Source organism: Mirounga angustirostris, unplaced genomic scaffold (assembly GCF_029215605.1).
Source record: "Mirounga angustirostris isolate CCGP_5_RB_7025 unplaced genomic scaffold, mMirAng1.0.hap1 SCAF_6, whole genome shotgun sequence".
NCBI classification, from domain to species: domain Eukaryota; kingdom Metazoa; phylum Chordata; class Mammalia; order Carnivora; family Phocidae; genus Mirounga; species Mirounga angustirostris.
In genome coordinates this window covers 29,607,050-29,627,929 of record NW_026991714.1, presented here as the reverse complement: position 1 = coordinate 29,627,929, position 20,880 = coordinate 29,607,050, and positions in this window count along the sequence as shown.

Genomic DNA, 20,880 nt, shown 5'->3' with positions numbered 1-20,880 from the left:
ATGACATGCAATTTTGAAAATTAAATGCACATGTTGATATGCAACATGAACTCCTGGACATTGTAAAGTAATAACTGATAGAATTCTCCAGGATTCGGGGTGCCTGGGTGGCTCAGATGGTTAAGCGTCTGCCTTTGGCTCAGGTCATGATCCCAGCATCCTGGGATCAAGCCCCACATCCAGCTCCTGGCTCAGCGGGGAGTCTGCTTCTCCCTCTCCCTCTGCCTTTACCCCTGCTCATGCTCTCTCTCTCTCTCTGTATCTCTGTGTCTTGAATGAATAAATAAAATCTTAAAAAAAAAATTCTCCAGGATTCAACATGTGAAGTTCAAACCAATCATGTTATAAGCAAGGGCAATATTTCACCATACTATTTGTAAAGGCACCCAATGCTTTTTTTTTTTAAATCATGCCTTTGGTCATCAAGAAAACTGATTTCCAGAGATGGCCAATCTGCATGGAGAGTACATCAATCAATCCAGCTGAAATAGTGGACTCCTTAAGGTCAATATTTGATGATATGCAGTTAGCACATACAAGCCACTCTGCCAGGAGCTGATTCATTCCCTCTGTCGGTCGTAAGACACTTAACTCTGGGGGACACCTGGGTCGCCCAGTCGGTTGAGCATCTGCCTTCGGCTCAGGTCATGATCCCAGGATCCTGGGATCGAGTCCCGCATCAGGCTCCTTGCTCAGCGGGGAGCCTGCTTCTCCCACTGCCTGCCACTCCCCCTGCTTGTGCTCTCTCTCTCTTATTTATTTATAAATAAATAAAATCTTTTTTAAAAAGACACTAACTCTGGGACAGACACAGAAATGCCAAATGGGATGAGGTGTACATGTCAAGCAGGGAGGCAAGAAGGGGTTCATCTGTAAAAGACAAGAAGATGAATGCCTAAGGGCTTTGTCTCCTAAATGGAGTCTCTCCAGTCCATTCACATCCTGAGACTATGAGTTAGTCAACTCAACCCCAATAAAATGGTTCCAGTGTCTGAGAGATAAAAACTTCAATGTAAAAAGAAGGTCATCACCCCATGACCTGTACTCTAGCAGGCCTGCTTTGTCTTCTCTTTAAAGAAAGATTTCTGATAAATGTTTCCTTTTGTTTTCTTAATTTACATTAGCTATTTCAAAAGAGAAAAACAAAGAACTATTTGTCTCTGAAGAAATGAAACACCCAGGTAAGCCAGCAACCAACAACTGCACAAACATCTGTGAGCTGCATAATCAATTCTGTGATTAGGCGGAGGAGAGCTCTGCACCCACATTGATTTTAAAATGCAAATCTGAATACAGCTAATCTTCACATAAATATAATAGGTATTGCATTGATTGTTTTCCCTCGTGATCATATGAAAAATTAAAGTGATGGTAAAGAAGTAGCATAATATTATTTGAAGGTAGACGGTGATAAGTTGCATATTATAATCTCTAAAGCAATCAGTAAAATGAACACACACACACACACACACGCACACACAATGAGGGATAGCTACAAGCCAATAGAGGAGATAAAATGGAATACTAAACAATAGTCAATTTAGCCAAAAGAAGGCAAGAAAGAAGGAAGAAAGGGACAAAGAACAGTTGGGACAAATCCAAAACAAAGATGGGAGACTTGAATCCAACCATATTAAAAGCTCCAATTAAGGATAGTAGAAAATTCATGAGAAAGGTATAAGTGACAATGACACTGACCACGATTTAACATGTTTTTATTTATTATTTTTTAAAAGATTTATTTATTTATTTGAATGCAAGTGGGGGGTGGGGACAGAGGGAGAGAGAAAGAATCTCAAGTAGACTCCATGCTCAGTGCAGAGCCTGATGCAGGGCTTGATCTCACAACCCTGAGATCATGACCTGAGCCAAAGAGGGCCAAACACAACCAACTGAGCCACCCAGGTGCCCCTTTATTTATTTATTTTTAAGGTTATTTATTTATTTATTTATTTATTTATTTATTTATTTATTTAAGTAATCTCTATACTCAATGTGGGGCTCAAACCCACAACCCTGAGATCAAGAGTCACATGCAGGGCTCCTGGGTGGCTCAGATGGTTGAGTGTCTGCCTTCGGCTCAGGTCATGATCCCAGGGTCCTGGGATCGAGTCCCGCATCGGGCTCTCTGCTCCTTGGGAGCCTGCTTCTCCCTCTGCCTCTCTCTCTCTCTCTGTCTCTCATGAATAAATAAATAAAAATCCTTAAAAAAAAAAAAAAGAGTCACATGCATGCTCTTCGGACTGAGCCAGCCAGGCACCCGTAATGTGTTTTTATTTAAAATAGATCATTATTATCATATTTTAATGTGTGTTTGTCTTAGTTTCACTTGTCTTACTTGATAATTAACCCCACATAGAAGGAAAAAGTCACTGGTTAATTCTCATCTATGGCTCCATCAGCAAAGTCCCTCAGTTTTGAATAACATGGTGGGTGCACCCATGCGAGGCTGCTGCCATCAGTAGAAACGATTGTTTATTTAACTGATGAATGCTGCCTTCATCAGGGTGCTAGGGACTTAGACAGATGTGCACTGGACATAGCAAAGAGATACATTATGCTCAGATACTCTTTTTCTTCCCCCATACTACCTACTCCTGTGAGTCTTGGTGCCTCAAAAAAGTCAGATTAAATAAAGAAAGGTCAAAATGTTAGTTACATATACACACGCACATAAAAATTTCAATAAATTGGACATTAGTGAGAAAGTTGATACGATGTCTGCATATCTATACCTACAGATATTTCAAAATCAGAGTTTTGGATCTCATGAACACAATAACAGCAACATTTTTATAGCAAAGCAGACTGAATTCCTGTGATAAATAATTCTCAGTCCCACACAGGCAGGAGTCTTTAAGAATCTCTGCTTTAATAACAAGAGAGTTTAATTACAAAGCCAATGAGTTATGATCGACACTCCCGGTCTCCCCCATCCCATCTTCCAGTACCTGGTACCACAGCTGCATACGCAAGTAACTACAGTTGTATTTCCCTCTTGTTTTGAAGGGACAGGAAGGTCAAAAACTGTGCAGCTTAACGTCCTCGGATAACTTAACACTTTTCCTAGAGAGGACCTTTGGCTACAGAGGTTCTAGCGAACTAGTAATTTAACCCTGAGGTGTAAGAGATACTTTATTAATCAATTAGTGATATGGAAATGGATTTTCCTAGGGCTCTGACATTTGACAACATGTATGCCACACTAAGCCATCAACTAGTACCTCAACTTTGAAAAGAAATGGGATTTTAGAGTTATGGTTTTAGTACCAAGGCGCCCTTCCCCTCTCACACCTCCTTGGCTAGCTCTCGGATCCAAACCACTGCTGTCTCTTACCTAGATTCTTACAAGAATCTCCTCACAGATTACACGGCTTCCAGCCCTTCCCCTCACAGAGAATTCTTAGTCCAGGTCCAGAGTGAGCCTTTATAAATGTCAAGTCAGATCGTGACACTGCTGGGCTTCGCCCTTCACTCGGCCTTTAAGTGGCCTATGAGGTCCCACAGGGTGTGATATTCCCCTCCCCACAACTGCTCTGACCTCACACCCTACTTTTCCATCCATCACCTGCTCGTTCTGAATACTCCAGCTGCACCAGCGTCTTCGTCAGTCTTTGGATGCACTGGACACATCCCCCACCTCAGGGCCTTTGCAGAGGCTCTTCCTCAGATACCCATGTGACTCATGTTCTCATCACTTCAGATTTTTATTTAAATGTCTCCCACTCAGAGGCCTACCCTAACCACCTTTCTTTTATTGCAAACCAGCCTTCTGCCCAAGAACCCCTGATCCTTCTTACCCTGATCTTTTTTTTCCCACACGGCAACTATCACCTACTAATGGCCAAGAATGTTAATATCTACCCTATAACTTTACATACTTACTTTGTTTTCTTTGTTCTCTAACTAGATTGTAAGACCCACAAGAACAAAGATTTTCATCTCTTTTGTTTCCAATGTCTAAAACATGGTCATATTCAACAAATAGGCATTGAATTTCTGAATGAACAAATGAGAAGATACATTTTCATCAAGGACATGAAGAGCCCTAAGTGCCATGATGAGTCAAGACTTGATCCTGAGGGCAAGGCCAAATGATGAAAAAGATGGGTTAAAGGAACCTCCAATAGGTGAAAAGATTCCTGACATTGGATTTGGCAATGATTCCTTGGATTAAAACCGACAACAAAGGGAAAAAATAGATAAATTAGACTACATCAGAATTTAAAACTTTTGTGCATCAAAGGACACTATCAATAGAGTGAAAAGGCAACACACAGAGTAGAAGTAAATATTTGCAAATCGTATCTCTGATAATGGATTGAGATCCAGAATACACAAAGAGCGCCTACAACTCAACAACAACAAAAAAACCAAACAATCTGATTTAAAAATGGGCAAAGGACTTGAATAGACATTTCTCCAAGGAAGATATATAAGTGGTCAATAAGCACAGGAAAAGATACTCAACATCATTGATCATTTGGGAAATGTAAATCCAAACCAAAATAAGATACTACCTCACACCCATTAGGATGGCTATTATTTCAAAAAACAAACAAAAAATCAGAAAACAGCAAGTGTTGGGATACCTGGCTGGCTCAATCAGTAGAGCATGCGACTCTTGATCTCAGGGCCATGAGTTTGAGCTCTACATTGAATGTGGACCCTACTCAATTTAAAAAAGAAAACAGCAAGCATTGGCATGGATGTTGAGAGACTGGAACACTTCTACACTGCTGATGGGAATGTAAAAAAGTGCAGCCAGTGTGGAACATAGTCTGTTTTTTTCCTCAAAAAAGTGAAACATAGAATTGCCACATGATCCAACAATTCTACTTCCAGGTATATACCTAAAAGAATTGAAAGCAGGGATTTGTACACCCATGCTCATAACAACATTTTTCATAATAGTCAAAGGGTAGAAACAACCCAAATACCCATCAACAGATATGTGGATAAACAAAATGAGGCATATATGTACAATGGAATATTATTCAACCCTAAAAAGGAATGACATTCTGACACATGCCACATGGATGAACTTTGAAGACATTATGCTAAGTGAACTAAGCCAGTCACAAAAGGACAAATACTGTATGATTCCATTTATATGAAGTACCTACAGTAGTTAAATTCATAGAGACAGAAAGTAGAATGGTGGTTGTCAGGGGCTGGGGGGAGGAGAAAATGGGGAATTCGTGTTTAATGGGTATACAGTTTCAGTTTAGGTAGATGATAAAAGTTCTGGATATGGATGATGGTGATAGGTGCATAACAATATCAATGTACTTAATGCCTTTGTAGACTTAAAAATGGCTTAAATGGTAAATTTTATGTTATGTATATTTTACTACAACAAAATACAACAATTAATTTTTTATTCTTTTTATTTTTTCTTTTATATTTTTAAAAGATTTTATTTATTTATTTGAGAGCACGAGAGAGAGCGAGCACGTGAAAGGCAGAGGGAGAAGCAGACTCCCCGCTGAGTGGGGAGCCCGAAGCAGGACTCAATCCCGGGACTCGATCCCGGGACTCTGGGACCATGACCTGAGGTGAAGGCAGACACCCAACCCACTGAGCCAGCCAGGCGCCCCAATTAATTTTGTTTTAAAAAAAGAACTCCAGGGCGCCTGGGTGGCTCAGTTGGTTAAGCGACTGCCTTCGGCTCAGGTCATGATCCCGGAGTCCCTGGATCGAGTCCCGCATCGGGCCCCCTGCTCGGCAGGGAGCCTGCTTCTCCCTCTGACCCTCCCCCCTCTCATGTGCTCTCTCTCTCTCATTCTCTCTGTCTCAAATAAATAAATAAAATCTTTAAAAAAAAAAAAAAAGAACTCCAAAGGGCGCCTGGGAGGCTCAGCCATTAAGAGTCTGCCTTCGGCTCAGGTCATGATCCCAGGGTTCTGGGATCGAGCCCTGCGTTGGGCTCCTTGCTCAGCAGGAAGACTGCTTCTCCCTCTCCCACTCCCCCTGCTTGTGTTCCCTCTCTCGCTGTCTCTCTCTCTCTGTCAAAAAATAAATAAAATCTTAAAAAAAAAAAAAAAAGAACTCCAAGATGGTTACCTGTGGGCCCCTACCCATCCTCATATTGTACCAGGTTAGTCTTGTGTGACCAGTAGAATATGGCAGAAGTGATGGTCCTTCATTTCTGAGATTAGGTTATAAAAGGCTGTAGCTTCCACCTTGTTACTCATTGTAGGGAAAGTCAGCTACCATTTTAGAAGTCATCTGATGGAAAGGCCACAAGGTGAGGAACTAAAGCCTCTTGCTGTTCGCCATGTGAGTAAGCTTGGAAACGGATTCGTTGGGCCCAGTAAGCCTTCAGGGAACTGCTCCAGCCAACTGCTTGACTGGAGTCTCCTGACGCCTTGGGCCAGACCCACTCAGCTAACATCATCCCACTCAGCTAAGCCACTGCCGGATGCCTGACCCTCTGAAACTAGGTGCGGTCATAAATATCTACCATCTTCAGTTGCTAAATTTGGGAGCAATTTGTCACACAGCAATAGGTAACTAATGAAAGGGATCGGAGGAGGCAGGACAGCCAATTTAGAGGTTACTGCCATAGTATAGTCATAAAGGGGAAAGGATCTGGACTAGGGCAGAGACAATGGAGTGAAGAGGATAAAACTCCTTCAACAGGACTCCAGGAGGCAGGTAACAACAGGACTTGTTACCTGATCGGGTGCAGACAGGGATGGGGAGTGGGGACCCAGCAGGATGCCCAGATTTCTGACGCAGTTGCCTGTTTGCTTGGAGAGACTGTGAATCCTCAGGATGTAGACTGAGACTGACCCCCGCTGATTCACCAGCTCCACCACCAACCAAGCCCTAAGCTGTCCTCCCCACAGCACCATGCCTGACACGGGCAGAGTTTCTCATTCTCTCCTCTCTGCCCCAGTGCATACTTACCGACTTCCAGTGTTTTCCAATTACTGGTTTTTTACTTCTATCACCTCTATTTTATTTTTACCCTTAAGGAAGAAATCTGTCTTTTCCATTTTATATCCCTTGGCCCTAGCACACTGTAAGTGCTCAATGCATGTTCGATGGGAAAATGAGGGAACAAAACAATAGCTCCACTCCACCCACTGACACACTGATTGGGCCACACGGCCCAAAGACAATTTCCTTATGCCAGCATTTTATACCCCTCCGTCCAGAACGCCCTTCCCAAGGTAACTAAGCATTCCCTCCTACATTCCTGACGTGGATTCTCCCAAGATTCCAGCAGCCCAGAAAGATCTGCTCTAGCAATGTACCAAGGCAGGTTTTTGGACAAACACAAGTAACAATTCTGAAGAAAGGTCTGCCGATGAGAAAGAGAGTGCATCTGACCATCAGAAACCTCCATTCCAAACAAAAAGTGGGTTTTTTTTCCTGTCCCCCCTTTTAGGGGTTTAAAATGATAAGCCCCATTGCCTAAAAGTTCAAGTCCCATGAGTTGTAAGGTTTATAATTCATTACCCCTTGTATTAGGTCTACTTCTCTTGAACAATAATTCCTTCACTCAACAATATGTACTGAGTGCCTACTATGTGCTAGAGACATAAGAGCTGAAGGCAACCTAAGAATCTGCTCTGTTTCCTTCTTCGGAAGTTTCAAAGAATATACTGAGATAGGACTATGTCACAAGGTCATTTCAAGCAGCAAGAGGAGCATACAAAATGTTCAGTTTGTAATATAATCCCAGTTTTGCCCATACGTATGTGTGTGTCCGTATGTGACTGCATATGTGTAGATATATGCATTTAATTGCATATGCACAATTAAACTTTTAATTAACACATACATGTTATGGACTGAATGTTCGTGTTCCCCAAAATCCATGTGTCGAAGCCCCAAATCCCCGTGGTGATGGGATAAGGCCACAAGGTGAGGTGGTATTTGGAGTGAGGCCTTTGGGAGGTTGAAGTCATGAGGGTGGGGCACTCATGATGGAATTAATGGCCTTATCAAAAGAGGCCAGAATCCCACTTCTCTTCCCCATGTTGAGGATGCAGCAAGAAGGCCGCCATCTGCAAACCAGGAAGAGTCTCAGCAGACACTGCATCTGCCAACCCCTTGATCTGGGACTTCTCACCTCCAGAGCTGTAGGAATACATGTTTGCTGTTTACCAGTCCACGGTATTTTGTTATAGCCCCGAGCTGACCGAGATAATAGACAACAATAGACATCTGAGAACATAAATATTTTCTCTACAGTGGCTCTGAATAGCAGCCTTTTCTCCTGAAAACTGACTGTACCTCTCCTTTCTATACTAGAATGCTTCTCACATAATAAATTGTTCAACATTCAGATTTAAATAAACTCTTAATTAGGTTGAGACTCTCCTGCTAAGTGCATCTTCCACATCTTCATAAGCTTGCAGGACTGGGATTCCTAAAGCAGACCAGCTCTCCCTCAGAAAGACATAAGTGAAGAGCAATCTACCCTACTGATCCTTCCAAACCTGCATCTGGAATTTGGGTCCTCAGACATTCCAAGTTTCTTTTTGACTCCAGCACCTCTTACCCCCAAAGCTAGCAGAAGGTATGAGGAGTCACTGGGTTTGCCGGGTCCTGTCATTACCACCTTTCTATCTTTGCTCAGAGTCTCAGAAGCTCATACAACAGCTAACTTAGTCTGCACAGCCTAGACATGAAATCCCCCCTCCTTTGTCCAGTCCTCCTCTCTAGGCTTACATCGGGATCCCTCACCCCCCAGTGCTGCTGACACCCCCTTATTACACTGTGCACCATGGGACTCTGGGCAACTCACCTGTGATAGAACTTCAGAGAAGAACACCATAGAGTTCCTCACATCTCTGATGTTGCCATACGCTTACACAGTCTGGTTCCCTCACTCCCTCCCTGCCTTTTATTATTATTATTATTATTATTATTATTATTATTATTATTATTTTACCAGCAAAATGAATTTATTCAGGAAGCTCCCTGCCTTCTTAAACCACTTCTTCCACTCAGTTTAGGGATTCTTCACAGTACTAGCCGAAAGTTTCTCCTGATGCTTTGTAACCTTTTTTAATTTGTTTATTTTTATTTATTATTTTTTTTAAGATTTTCTTTAAAGATTTTATTTATTTATTCACGAGAGACAGAGAGAGAGAGAGAGAAGCAGAGGGAGAAACAGGCTCCCAAGGAGCAGGGAGCCCGATGTGGGACTCGATCCCAGGACTCTGGGATCATGACCTGAGCCGAAGGCAGACGCTTAACCATCTGAGCCACCCAGGCGCCCTTTTTTCAAGATTTTATTTATTAGACAGAGAGAGAGAGACAGCACAAGCATGGGGAGTGGCAGGCAAAGGGAGAAGCAGGCTCCCCATTGAGCAGAGAGCCTGACGCGGGGCTCAATCCCAGGACCCTGGGATCATGACCTGAGCCGAAGGCAGATGCTTAACCAACTGAGCCACCCAGGCGCCCCTATTTATTTATTTTTAGATGCACCCTTTATTGATTTTTTTAAAGTAAACTCTACCCCCAATGTGGGGCTCGAACTCACAACCCCAAGATCAAGAGTCACATGCTATACTGACTGAGCTAGCCATGTGCCCTTGTGACCTTTTAAAGCAGAACACCTGGCCTACATTTGTAGGCCTCTCAGGTTGAGGCCATTAGGTCAGGAAGACAAACAGAACACTACCTGTGGCCTGTAGGATGCTGACGGCCTTTCTCAGAGCCCAGGCCCCTTTAGTATTTGGATGAACTTAAATCCTTCGTGGATCTCACTGGAAACTGTGGGGCTGCCCGACTACCTGGCCTTTGTGAGTTCTGTGGTTAAGAAGGTCTAGGGGTCTCTCTGCCCACCCCCCCCCACCCCACCCCCGCCCACCGGGTAGCCAGGCTAATGTACTGCAGAGTCCCTATGAGCACTGGGGCTTCCTAGCTGGCCTCTCTACATCTGGCTTCTCAGGACCACCAACCCCAACATTCCCGCAGTTCTCACCATTGCAGCCGTCCCAACCCCATCCGGGGTTCTTGGTGAGCCTCTCCTCTCTGGCAACATTTTATTGATACCAAATAGAGTTATTGCCCAATTTGATTATTTTTTATTTAAGTTTATTTATTTAGGTAATCTTTATACCCAACATGGGGCTTGAACTCACCACCCCAAGATTAGGAGTCACATGCTCTCCTGACTGAGCCAGCCAGGCGCCCCCAATTTGATCATTTTTAAAAAGGAGAAAGGAAAAGATTTCTAGTTCCTAAACATGTTCCCTTTCGTGCGTTACACACACGGGGCAGCACGCCCTCGCCGCACCCCAGCAACATTAGTAAGAGCAAAAGCAATGGCTGGGCCATCGGCTGTTACTGGAATTTAGGGCTGAGACAAATTATTGTTATTACCAGGTTATAAACCCTAAAAAAAAAAAATACCATAATGGAAATGCTAACAGCTCATTAACTATAATGAGTGCCATTGCACAGGACGCATTCCGGCAGAAGGATGGCAACTGTGTTAACTGGTCTTTCAGCAGCAGGAAGAGCTCAGGCCCAGGGTGCTCGACACCAGGCAGGAAGGTCCCTCACGTCGGGGACCGACCGACCACTCTGCTGGGGGGCGCGACTCCTCCCGGTTCCCAGATCAGGCCGGGCACAACGCAGTTTATTTACACGACCTGACTCCCTGACTCGTACCTTGAGAGAAGGCAAGGCATCTGCGGGACAGCTGACAAAGAAGGGAAGTCAGCCACCAGCATCAGCAGACGGGAGAGCATTAGGCTCGGACATCGGACGCAGGCAGGGCCTGTTATCGCAAACAAGCTGTTTGCTTGCAGTTTGAGTCTATTTCCGGAAACTGTTTACCTAAATGAAATTACTTATCCACTGGGGCATGGTTCAAAGCTCAAAAGATAAGTGCAGGCGGCTGCTAAAAAGATGCAAGCCTGGGAAAACAAGGGAGAAAGAACAAAGTTAGATTAATCCTGGGAAAAAAGACTCAATGCCATAAAAATTACATGGCATTCTTTGAGACCACCAATTAATTTGAATTCCAAAAGTTCAAAGCCACTATTTAAGGGAACTAATTAATAGCTAATATTCTCCCCAGAGTGATCTAGAAGGTTTGGAGAGCCAGTGCACGGAGGAGCTGACCGTTCTGTCTCTCATTGGTCGATATGGGTAACACCGGACTGAGTCCCTGGAGCACAAGTCTGGGAATCCCCATGCCTGGAATATTAATGACACTTAGTAGGTCTTACTCAGACCCCTCCTGAACTTCAGCCACTATTTTTCTGGGCCTTTGGCTCCCTGAGGTCACCTTTGAATTAAGCTCTGTGGAGAAGTGGACCCTAAGGTCCAAGATTAGAACCTAATCTTGTAGATTCTATTACAATTGTTCTTCTCATCAGCTACGCTGGGGGAAAGTTCTTATTTGACTTTTTACCTTAGGTGCCGAGTGTTGAGTTCATCTTATGCCTCCGTTTCTGGCACATCATTATCACTGGTCCACATCTGTTCCCTCTCTTTAAATTTTGTAAATTCCCTTTTGATCTCCCTGCTCACCCCTATCCTCCTCTCCTCCAACCCATAGGCAGCGAGCCTAAGCTACTTAATGTTTATTTTGTTTGCTTGGATATTGGGATATTGCTGTTTGGTGTCCATATATTTTTCTTTTTGCTCCTAATCCTCTTACCCAGATTTACTTTTATTCGTGTTTCAGTCTGGTCTTTGTCCATTTGCATTTTCTTTTTTTTTTTTTTTTTTTAAGATTTTATTTATTTGCGAGAGAGACAATGAGAGACAGAGAGAGACAGAGAGCATGAGAGGGAGGAGGGTCAGAGGGAGAAGCAGATTCCCTGCTGAGCAGGGAGCCTGATGTGGGACTCGATCCCGGGACTCCAGGATCATGACCTGAGCCGAAGGCAGTCGCTTAACCAACTGAGGCACCCAGGCGCCCCATTTGCATTTTCATTGTTTGCACATTTGAAGTGATCTCAGAGATAGGGTCTTTGTGTACTAATTTTTTTACTTTTTCTATCATGGGACTTTTTTTCTAGTCTTTGATAGTCTTTTTTTTCTTATCTCCCTGCACCCCCAGCAGGTAATCACTCCTAACAGCATGGGCAGTGTCTATCCCCACATATTTCTCCAGGGTCAGTCAAACCCCTAAGCTAGTGAACACACATTGTGTGTGTGTGTGTGTGTGTGTGTGTCTGAGAGACAGAGAGATCTACTTTAATGAAAATGGATTCAAAATCCGTCTCTCGGCAGTTTGCTTTTCTCTTTTAAGAATATGTGGTAGTCACCCTTCCAGGTTAGTAGATACAGCTATAATGCATTCTTTTTAAAAGCTGCATAGTATTTCATAAGGTATAGGTGTTCAATGATTCATTCAACCATTCCTTACTGAGGGGCATTTCGATTGTTCTCAGTTTTTTACGACTACAAACAAAGCTGCAAGGAATATTTGTGTGCATGAATCCATACATACAGATGCTTTTATTTCTTTTTTTAAAAAAAGATTTTATTTGGGGCGCCTGGGTGGCTCAGATGGTTAAGCGTCTGCCTTCGGCTCAGGTCATGATCCTGGAGTCCCGGGATCAAGTCCCGCATCGGGCTCCCTGCTCGGCGGGGAGTCTGCTTCTCCCTCTGACCCTCCCCCTCTCATGCTCTCTCTCTCTCTCTCAAATAAATAAATAAAATCTTTAAAAAAAAAAAAAAAAAGAACAGTCTTAACAGTGGAACATTCTTAGAAAATAGTCATCTTGGGCACCTGGGTGGCTCAGTTGGTTAAGCGACTGCCTTCAGCTCAGGTCATGATCCTGGAGTCCCGGGATCGAGTCCCACATCGGGCTCCCTGCTCGGCGGGGAGTCTGCTTCTCCTCCCTCTGACCCTCCTCCCTCTCCTGCTCTCTGTCTCTCGTTCTCTCTTTCTCAAATAAATAAATAAAATCTTTTAAAAAATAAATAAATAAATAAATAAATAAAAAGATTTTATTTATTTATTTGACAGAAAGAGAGAGAGCGGGAGCAGGAACACAAGCAGGGGGAGTGGGAGAGGGAGAAGCAGGCTTCCCGCCGAGCAGGGAGCCCGACGCGGAACTCGATCCCAGGACCCTGGGACCATGACCTGAGCCGAAGGCAGATGCTTAATGACTGAGCCACCCAGGTGCCCCTGGGTGCTTTTATTTCTATAGGATCGATTCCTAGGAACGTGCATGTGTTTTTACTTATATAAATGGTATTAGGTTATATACCACGTTCTATTTCTTACTCGTTTCCTATGCTCTATGTTTGTGAGATCTATCAGTGTTGTAGCTTGTAGGCCTACTCTGCTGATTCTAACAGTTGCCTAATTCCCCATAGGAAGCTCCCATTGCACTTCAGCTATCACTCTCCAGCTGATTGAACATAACAGCAGCAGGAGCACAACGAAGAAGTACTTCTAAAACACTACTGAGAAATTAATAGAAAAGAAAGAATTCCAGCTTTTTCAAACTGTCAATACACTTGACTTTGCAAAATTGTTATGAGCAACCAGGGCGCAGAGAGCAAGGGGAGATGGTGAGGGTTGGGGGGGGCTGTTTCTCATTTGTTAGGAATCTACTATTTATCAGGCACTTTACAAAAGTCCTATTGGCACTCAACACAAATGTTAGAAATAATATTTTACCCACCGATTGGATGAGGAAACTGAGGGATAGAAAGGTTAAGTGCATGCCTCACACGAAGGTGGGGCTGGGATTCAAAGCCACCTCTACAGAGCTCCAGAGCCTCAGTCCCTCCCACTACTCCTTGTGAGTTTCGACCCAGACTAACTTCTGGCTTTTTAGACTCATCGTGGCGGAGGAGGGTAGGGGGGAGCACATAAAGTATCTTAAGATTTTCCATCTGCAGTTTTATCCAAGAATTCAGAGAACACTGAAAATTGACATTTTCCCAACAAAAGTGAATGGTTTTAAAATAAACTTCCAAGAAACTCTCAAAGTCTAACACACGTATAGAGCTTTCGTGGGAAGATGCTAGTGGTAACAGGAACGACACGATTGGGGCTGAATTCAGAGTTCTCCTGGATCAGGCAAGAGGCAGGCCTAATTAGCAAAAGAGAAGGCATCAGGGAGTCTGTGATACAGGGTCAGATTGTCAGGATATTGCAGAGCGTGGAGGAGTATAACGTGGTCACACCACGTTGCAATGCTGTAACGACCTGTGATCCTATTGAGTGTGAGGTCAGGGACGTGGTCCATGATCTCTGTGCGGCATGGACAAGGCACAGTATAAATTCTGGCCAAGTGAGCAAATGAAAGAATGAAGGGTCTGTGAAGAAGACAGAGAAGGAGCTGTTGGAAGAAGGAAGACAATCAGGAGAGACTGGTTTTGTGGAATCCAAAAGGAGTAACTTCCACGGAGGAGGAATAAACCATATAAAATGCAGCAACAGAATGAAGGGGAAGAAGAAGGGGCGCTAGAGTGGGAATCAGCTGGTCTGCGGACTTGAACAAGGCCAATGTGCTTGGGTCCTGGGGATGGAAGATGGTGGTGGGCCCAGAACATGCTTTGGGGACAGTAGATAGTAATGGCTAAGGACAAGTAGGAGATGACGAGATGACAGTAAATACTGTGTTAGGAGGTGAAGCGAAAGAGGTGAAGACTAGAGCTGGAGGCCAGTCATCATTAAAAGAAAGGAATCTTTCCTAGAGGACAAGGAATGATTTACCTGTTTGTAGGGTGGGAAAGCCGATGAAGAAAGAGACAGACTGAGAGGAAACAGACAATAAATAAGCAAGAATAAATACAACTGGGGGTCTCGAGATTTTAGAGAAGGCAGGTGGTGGACCTTCTTATTGTTCGACTTGGGGGCATGATTTGCTTTGACCGGTGGAGTATGGAGACATTGACTATGTGCCATCTCCCAACAGAGGTCTTCAGAGGCCTGGATGGACCTGCTCCATCTGCCAGGAGAACAGCGGGCCCAGGCAGGAGGCGCCTCGACAGCCTGGGGCCTCAAAGGGAGCAGAGCGTGCACCTGAGGAGACCTGCCGCTGGGAGCCCCGCCCCGCCCGGCCCCTCCCAGGACCTTGAAAGAGAAATGAAGGCTCTAACTGTCGGCACTAGGATGGCAGGTTGTTTGTGACCACAGCAAAAACCAACTGCAGACTGCAGAAAGGAGTCATGTGTCTCGGAAGGGTCCAGGGCCACTGCTTTCTCAGCAACGGGAGGGGAAGCCGAGATGGATGAATAGATGAAAACAGATATGTTTGCAATGGAAGGAAGGGAAACTGAGGAACTTCTCACCTGACGCTCTTTTCCAGGCTCAGCCCAGCTCCAGGTGAGGCCATCCAGGGAGGGGAGTGCGGAACAGCACTGTGGCCTGGAGGGGAGGGGGCAGCCGAGTAGAAGGGCTGCAGCGGAGAGCGGGAGGGGGGTCAGACTGGAAGCATGAGAGGAACGCCCAGGGTCACAGGGCCCTCGACTGAGCCCAGGCTCGCAAATGCACCAATGCACCGGACAAAAGGACGAGAGGTAAAAAAAGGAGCCCTCGGGGGTGCCTGGGTGGCTCAGTCATTAAGCGTCTGCCTTCGGCTGGGGTCATGATCCCAGGGTCCTGGGATCGAGCCCCACATCGGGCTTCCTGCTCCGTGGGAAGCCTGCTTCTCCCTCTCCCACTCCCCCTGCTTGTGTTCCCTCTCTCGCTGGGTCTCTCTCTGTCAAATAAATAAATAAAATATTAAAAAAAAAAAAAGATCCCTCTCCAGAAGGCTTCAAAAATGGAGCAGAAGGAAAACAGGGGAGGAAGTTTCCTAAGTTCAAAATTAGAAGCCAGAATGTCAAAGTATCCTTTTTGCCATGTCAGGGACATGTCTCTGAGAGTGAGGTCAATGTCATGGGCCTCCTAATGTCGGTACCATTGATGACAACGAATAAGAGGAACTTGGCCATAAATGGCAACTTACCCTTCCTCCTTGCTTGTCACTGTCTCTGCTATTGCTCCAAGTCACCTGAGTCTAACTGCCAGCCTGAGAGCAGTACAGCGACAAAGGGACCATGGTCCAGGTCCCCAGGCCTCAAGTTACCAGCAGAACCCCTGTCCGACCACTTCCTTACTCTCTCTCTCTGAACTTCATGGCAAACTTTCAAGACTGACTGCAAGATCTTTCAAGCTGCTGCTAAAGTTTTTATACTATCGTAAGTTCCCAGGGAGTCTAGAAATGCCAAAAATAGCTCAATGGCTACAATAGTTAAGAAAAGAAGAAACCAAAGATTTCTTATGATATCATATGATATCTCTAAAAGATACCTCTTTGGTTATCTATCCAGAGAACCTTTCTCTTTTCCTTTTTTTTTTTTTTGCAAGGTTAGTGTAGCTTGGTGGCAAAAAAAAAAAAAAAAAAAAAAAAAAAACAGCAGATGGAGCGCCTGGGTGGCTTAGTCGATTAAGCGTCTGACTCTTGATTTTGACTCAGGTCATGATCTCAGGATCGTGAGATCGGGCCCCACATTGGGCTTTGTGCTCCGCACAGAGTCTGCTTGAGATTCTCTCTCTCTCTGTCTCCCTCTACCCCTCTCCCTGCTCGGGCTCTCTCTCTTTCAGATAAATAAAATCTTAAAAAAAAAAAAAATCAAAACACCATAAAACAGAGCTTGGCCAGAGACCAAGCAGTGTGGTAATTGAGAACATAAACTCTGGGGCCAAGAGCCTGGGTTTGAATCCAGGATCTGCCAAACTGTGTAACTTTAAGCAAGTTGCTTGATCATACTATGATTAATAATCCCTATTCCCACACTGTGACATAAAAATCCCTCAGTACATCTTATCTCTGCCACTTACCAGCTGTGACCTTGGGCAAGTTACTTAATTTCTCTGTGCATCAATTTTCTCCTCCGTATAATGTGGATAATAATAGTACCCACTTCATAGGGCTGTTATGAGATGTAAGTGAGTTAATACACATGAAACAAAACAGTGCCACAAAAGTGATAGCTTTGATTTTCCTTCTTTTTAATCTATGGACAAGCTAGCTATGCACTTATCAAAAAATCTCTGTTATTTCCCCAGTGATCCCAACCATTTTAAAGCTAATCTCTTAAGATAACAAAGAATTTTAGGCCTCCATACCATCCTAAAATATAACTCACAGATAAAATAACCAACCTAGGGGTGCCATTGAGCGTCTGCCTTCGGCTCAGGTCATGGTCCCAGGGTCCTGGGATCAAGCCCCGCATCAGTCTCCCTGCTCAGTGGAAAGCCTGCTTCTCCCTCTGCCCCTCACCCTGCTTGTGTTCCCTCTCTCGCTGTCTCTCTCTGTCAAATAAATAAAATCAAATCTTTTTTAAAAAAAGAAAAGAATGTTTAAAGGGACCACAATTCTCTGTTGCACATTTGCAGTCAGTTGCCTTGCTTATAAAAAAAAAACTCTCTCGGGCGCCTGGGTGGCTCAGTTGGTTGGGTGACTGCCTTCGGCTCAGGTCATGATCCTGGAGTCCCGGGATCGAGTCCCGCATCGGGCTCCCTGCTCGACAGGGAGTCTGCTTCTCTCTCTGACCCTCCTCCCTCTCATGCTCTCTGTCTCTCATTCTCTCTGTCTCAAATAAATAAATAAAATCTTTAAAAAAAAAACAAAACAAAACTCTCTCAACTAAGGATGCAGTTAGAAACGCTAGACTACATTGAACTAGGCAGGATGCACACATTATATTATTCAACGACATTAAGAAAATGTCTTTATTCACACAAAAAAGTAAATACGTGGGGTGATGAATGTGTTCATTGGCTTGATGGGGGGAATGTATATCAAATCGCCACACTGTACACTTTAAATATCTCAAGATTGTATTTGTCAATTATACCTCAATAAAGTTGAGGGAGGAAAAGCAGCAAATGTCTTTAGTTCATTTAAGTGTCCCTCTCCATAATAACGTGATATTATATTATGGGCCATTCTTGTAATTTTGTGAAACTTTTTAGTGTTATGTATTAAATTACTACTGGTTAGTATTTATAATGGGTTCAACTCAGTGGGGTGTTCAAAGTACAGTAGACTCTGGAACTGTCCCACAAGGCCAAGATGTGTAGTATCCTCAGTCCTTGCCCACTAAATGCCAGCAGTGCCTGCCCCCATCACCGTGACAACCAAAGAATGCCCCTACAGATTTCCAAAATGCCCTCACTGGGAAATGCATCCTTATCTGACTCATTCGTTCTGGCACAGGAGGGAGTGGGCACCCGCTCTATGCCAGGAAAGAAATCTAGTTAGCTCTCACTGCACACCAGAATAAAGAAATTGAATAGTCAGGTGTAAAAATAAAAAGAAATTTTAAAATGAAACAAAATTTTTAGAGAAAAATGTGCCTGAAAATTTATCTAATCTCAGGTGGGGAATCCTTTCTAAGCCTAAAAATCACAAAGGAAATTAACTGACTACAATAAAAGTTTTAAACTTCCGGGTGCCAAAAAAGAAAAACCAGGGACACCTGGGTGGCTCAGTCGATTAAGCGTCTGCCTTCGGCTCAGGTCATGATCCCGGGATCCTGGAATCAAGTGCCCCCATTGGGCTCCTTGCTCAGTGGGGAGCCTGCTTCTTCCTCTGCCTGCCACTCCCCATGCTTGTGCTCTCTCTCTCTGACAAATAAATAAATGAAAGCTTTCAAAAAAAGAAAGAAAAACCAGGAAAATACTTGCCATATTTGTTTTCTTTTCTTAGGGAGAGAGAGAGAGAGAAAGAGAGAGCAAGCAGGGGGAGGGACAGAGAGGGAGGGAGAGAAACTCAAGCAGACTCCGTGCTGACTGTGGAGCCCCCCATACGGGGCTCCATCTCATGACCCTGAGATCGTGACCTGAGCCGAAATCAACAGTCAGACGCTTAACTGAATGGGCCACCCAGGTGCCCCAAGCATCTGCCTTTTAAAAATCAGAGAAAATATATCTTCCAAAAGGGGAACTAAAAGCTATATATCTATGATATATATAATCCTGGAGGGAAAACAATTTTTAATAAAGTATACTTTTATATCTCTTTCCAGGTTTTCTACAATGTGCATATGACATTGAAATAATTTGGGAAAAAAACACAAGATGTGATTATTTTAAAGATTCTTTTCTGGGGCGACTGGGTGACTCAGTCATTTAAGTGTCCAACTCTTGACCTCAAATGAGGTCTTGATCTCAGGGTCATGAGTTCAAGCCCTGCATTAGGCTCAAAAATGTTTCCTTCCTGACTCCTGGGGGGTTTATCTGATTCCTATAGCCTCTCAGTTGAGTCTCATTGTCCAAGATCCAGGAAACTATTTTCACAGTTTCTTTTATAATTGGAACTTTTATCACCAAAAACATTCTGAGTTGTTTGTTACTGTTCAGTAGCCAGTAAAATGCGATCCAATTTATGTAGTGCAAAATGAGGAATGCGCCCAAAAATCATTTATAGAGTCAAATGGTAAATAGCTTCCCTACTTACTAAGGTAGGAGGAGCTAAAGTTTTATATTTTTCTGGTGAAACAGAAGAGTGATGACATGGAAGTCTCATTCAGAGCCCAAGAGCGGCAAATGACAGTGGGAAGTAAAATGCTTTCAGCACCAAGACTGGCACGTGGGTACTCAGTACCTCTTGGCTCCCCTCCCCTCAGTACCTCCTGTCTCTTTCACATCTAACACATGTGGGCTGTAAACTTTGGGAGAAGAGGACACAGATGAAAATTCTCAAGTATTTCCAATTCAAAATTCATGGAAGAAGCAGGGGATTTGGGAACTAGATCTTGATATTACAGAATTCAATGTGCTGAGAAAATGTATCCCTCAAGGGGGTCTTCTTTTTGCCTCGAATGTCCCAAGCCACCAGCTTCCTCCAGGCAGGCAAACTCTCACTCGTCCTTCCATTCTCATGTTTTCTCAAATATGAAGCCCACAACATCAGCCAACTTTCACTCTGTTGTGCTATAGTAACGAACAATTTCATAAATCCTAATGGCTTACAACAACAAAGACTTATTTTTTAGGGAATCTAATTCAGACTTCTATCCGAATCTGTGTCTTCTGAATTGCAATTCTAATTGTCCAAGTGCATGTCGGTTTGCTTTAAAAAAAAAAAAAAAAGGCTTATTGTTTTTCTCTCGTGTTCTATGCATGTCATCTTTTGCTCCATGTACCATCTTCATTCTGGGAACCTGGATGACGAACAGTTGGCTAAGACACTGACCTTAACTTTCCAGAAGAAACTTCAAGAGACTTAGCTGCCACTGCAAATAATAACCCACTTGCTTTTTTTCATGCATTCATTCAATAACCATTTATGGAGTACTCCACTGTAAGTCAGATCATTGTGCTGGGTGCTAGGAATTCAAACATGAGTAAGGTATAGTTCCTTCCTGCAAGGAGCTCAGAGTCTAGAGAAAGTAAAAGACAAATAAATGAGTAGTGATGGAGTATGAATAAGGTTTTGGTTAGGTTGTGAGCAACAGAGGCACAAAATAGTGGCTTAAGACAAGTTGACTTCTTTTCCATGGGTAGTCCAAGGCTGGTAGGGCAACTCGACTCCATGAAGTCCTCACGACCCAGGCTTCTTCAAATTCCCCACTCTGCAGCCTACGATGTGGCCTATATCCTCATGCTTCAAGGTGGCACCTGGGGCTGCAGGATGCTCCAAGCAGCAGGATGAAGGAAGGAACAAAACAAAGGGAAGAGATGTCTTTTTTTTTTAATCAAATTTCTGTTTACATTCCATTGGCTAGAGGCAGTTACATAGCCACAACTTATGGGAGCACAGGGAGGGAAGGGGCATATCTTTTTATATAAAAGTAAAATTCCATAGCAAAGCTCTTGTCCATAAGACAAACATAGTTTTAAGCTTTTGAAAGTTCGCATTTTCTAGCTAAGAAAATTTAAAGCAGAGAATGGCTACCCAGTTACTGAATAGTCAACTTAAAATTAGAAATACTAGTATT